Consider the following 3,667-nt stretch of genomic DNA (forward strand, 5'->3'; position numbering starts at 1 on the left):
TGTCTCCATTTTTGAAAATGGGCGTTAGCGCGAGCGATATGAAATGGGCGGTAACGTTACATTTTTTTGACCTTCTGCCGTAAAGTGTGGCCGTCCTTAGCAACGGCATGGCAACGCTTGATTCCCGCGACTCAGGAGGTCAAGGGTCATCATGACATGCGCAGAAGAGGAGAGAGAGAGCTTAGAGGGACTGAAGGCGTGTCTGGGTGTGATGTGGCTGTTTTGGGAGGAAGGAGGGAGACTTTAGAGCTTCACAGCAAGTAGACAAACAAAAACTAGCTGTTACCAGCCACATATTTGCCTGAATTTGGCCTATAATAGAGAAAGGGGAGGAGACATCACAGCACGCTGTGGAGATGGATGCTGGAGAGAGCAGTGAGGTGGGAGAGGAGCACATTGGAGGGCGCAAAAGAGCCAGGAGGTTCTCGGACGAGGCAAATGCCTCCCTCCTGCAGGAGGTCGCATTATGCTGGGGTGATTTAACACAGAGAGGGCGTGGGAAGCTCACCCTAAAGGCTTACCAGAGGATATGGACCGAGATAGCAGAGGTGGTCTCGTTGGCGACCAACGAGGTTCGTGAGGGCAACCAATGCCACAAACAATGGAACAATCTTGTGGGATCCGTCAAAGTAAGTATTGTATTGATTTACATGTACTTACGTATTTATATCATTTGATTTGTAACAGTAATTAGTGACTATCAGCAGATGTGAGGTCTTTCACTTTTACCGGGAATGTTTTACTCAAAGCCTGCGTACACAGTGTACGTCTTTAGGTAAAGAATGATAATTTTCATAATAATCATGATTACATCTGTCGGTTATGTGTTGTATCAGTATCTGTGACAGTACCTAGCAATGATATCATGCAATGATCACATGCCATGTCGTCCTGTCACCTTTTACAGAAGAAGCTATCGACAATGAATTTCGTGCAGAGGCGAATGGGTGGGGGGCCACCAGTCCCCAGCGACATTTCTGAGATGGAGGAGCGGGTGCTCGCACTCGTGGGGAAGCACTCCCGGACAGCCACGGATGCATCTGCAGACCCTGAAGTGATGCCACGTGAGTAAAGCTTACACCATTGCATAATGTAAAGTCAGTAGATGCCACACCCACTCATATCCGAACAATCATATATGATAGATAATTTCTAAAATTGTCACAGAAATAAAGCTGGCCTAATGAAAATCATTGCAATGCAAATGTGTAGATGGTCATGAAATGTGATGTCTATGATGATTTTGATAGCAGTGGTGCTTTTGTCGTGCATATGCTGTGTAGTGCTGGATTCACCTTGTGACCCTAGCACCCTCTTCTCCTCTAATAACCTCATTTGTGTTTTGCAGCTCAGCCAGCAGCGCATCCCAAGGCAAGACCAGAGGCCAGAAGGTGGGGGCGCGGGGCCGGACTCGCCGGACGATCCTTCATCTGCTGCTGAGGAGCTGCGACTCTCGCCCGTCAATCCGCTGGGTCTGTTCTCCATGGATGAGAGCACAGACTTCGAGGTACCTGCATCGCCACGCTCCAGAAGCCATTCCACCCCAAGGCCATCTCGTGGTCCTCCGGTCATTCCTGCCTCCACTCTTGAGGTACGGCCCCAAGTACCTCGCCACAGGACATTCCATTTGCCCCCAGGACGGCGCCGACCCCGCGAGGTCTCGTGGACGCAGCAGGTCTGTTCCACGAGCGCCAACATGAGAGCAGAGAGATGGTACAGTTGTCCAGGAGGACTGTAGATATTGGTGACCAGTTCCTTGATGCATTGGGGGCCATATCCCGACAGCTGGCCACCATGACCGAGTACATTCCGCAGATGGCGGAGGCCCTGGATGTGATAGCCAGGAACACTGCTGACACAGGTCTCCCAGTGGTTCCCGAGCACGGCACTCCTCCCCTAGGTTCCGCACCACCACTGCGAACGACAGGTGAGAGCAAGGACCAAGATCCTGTTTCTGCATCAGAGAATGTTGCCCCCTCGGCACCCCCTGCTCCCGTACTCGTGCAGCGACCACATCTGCCTTCATCTTCCCTGCAATGAGGCACCGCCTGAGGAGCTCCTCGGCCAGGCGCCGTGGAGTGAGGAGGGGAAGGGGTAAAGGTGGGGAGAAGAAGGGGAGGGGGGAAGGAAAGTGAGGTGCATGTGCGCAGGTCATGGCTGTGTTATATCTCCATCTGGGTGTATGCAATGAATGGGCTGGGAACCACCCTCCTGCTTTGCCTGTGTATTCTGTGTTGCTGGACATGGTGAACATTTGATTGATGTCAATGGTGGAAAAGGTGGGTTGTGGGCGGGGGTTGGTGTTATTGCCTGTGATACTTATGATTTCAGACCAATGTTAGTATCAAATTTTTTTTATTGAACATAAACTTGTTGTGCATTGCCTCAGATAGCTGCACCATTCCATACTGGTGATTCCTTAACATGAAAGGGTTAAATACAACTTAACTTCAATCAACGTAAACTTTAACTGGCACCAAGGTGATGGGCAGCATTGATGTCTGAGCTGCACACACACAGCAGTGTGTCAGCGTTGTCACTCACATCAATGCTCTTTCAGGCAAATCGTTCAGATATCAGCACCTCACGGAACAGTCTTCCAGCTATGCAGCCATCATGGGCCCTTTCCTGCGGTCTGGAGGGGTCATGGGCATGGTTGCATAGCCAGCCTGATTGTCTGGCCCTAGGTCAGTGTCCAGCCCCTCGTCGTCCTCTTCCTCTCTTTCCTGAGGTGGAGCATCAGTGCCTTCTGGCAATTCTTGTCCCCTCATGATAGCCAAGTTGTGCAGCATCGAGCACACGACCACGAATTTACCGACTTTCTCAGGATTGTATGGTAGCTCCCCTCCTGAGTGGTCAAGACATCTGAAGCGCTGCTTAAGCATAGTTATTGTTTGGTGGCCCCATTGCATTGAAAGTATAATAGCGATTGATCAGAAGCAATGATTTCCTCACTAAAATACACCTGGAGTAAAGCCCCAATAGTCCAGAGTCTGAAAATATGTCTGTTGAGGGTGGATAAAGGGGAACTGGTGGATGTAGTGTATTTGGACTTCCAGAAGGCATTTGACAAGGTGCCACATAAAAGGTTACTGCACAAGATAAAAGTTCACGGGGTTGGGGGTAATATATTAGCATGGATAGAGGATTGGCTAACAAACAGAAAACAGAGAGTCAGGATAAATCGTTCATTCTCTGGTTGGCAACCAGTAACTAGTGGGGTGCAGCAGGGATCAGTGCTGGGACCCCAACTATTTATAATCTATATTAATGACTTGGAAGAAGGGACTGAGTGTAACGTAGCCAAAATTTTCTGCCGATACCAAAGACGGAAGGAAAAGCAATGTGTGAGGAGGACACAAAAAATCTGCAAAAGGACATAGACAGGCTAAGTGAGTGGGCAAAAATATGGCAGATGGAGTATAATGTTGGAAAGGGTGAGGTCATGCACTTTTTCAGAAAAAAATCAAAGAGCAAATTATTATTTAAATGGGGAAAGATTGCAAAGTGTCACAGTACAGCGGGACCTGGGGATACTTGTGCATGAAACACAAAAGAATTGTATGCAGGTATAGCAAGTTATCAGGAAGGCAAATGGTATCTTGGCCTTTATTGCAAAGAGGATGGAGTATAAAAGCAGGGAAGTCTTGCTGCAGCTATATACGGT

This window comes from Pristiophorus japonicus, chromosome 10 (assembly GCF_044704955.1).
Source record: "Pristiophorus japonicus isolate sPriJap1 chromosome 10, sPriJap1.hap1, whole genome shotgun sequence".
Classification (NCBI taxonomy): Eukaryota; Metazoa; Chordata; class Chondrichthyes; family Pristiophoridae; genus Pristiophorus; species Pristiophorus japonicus.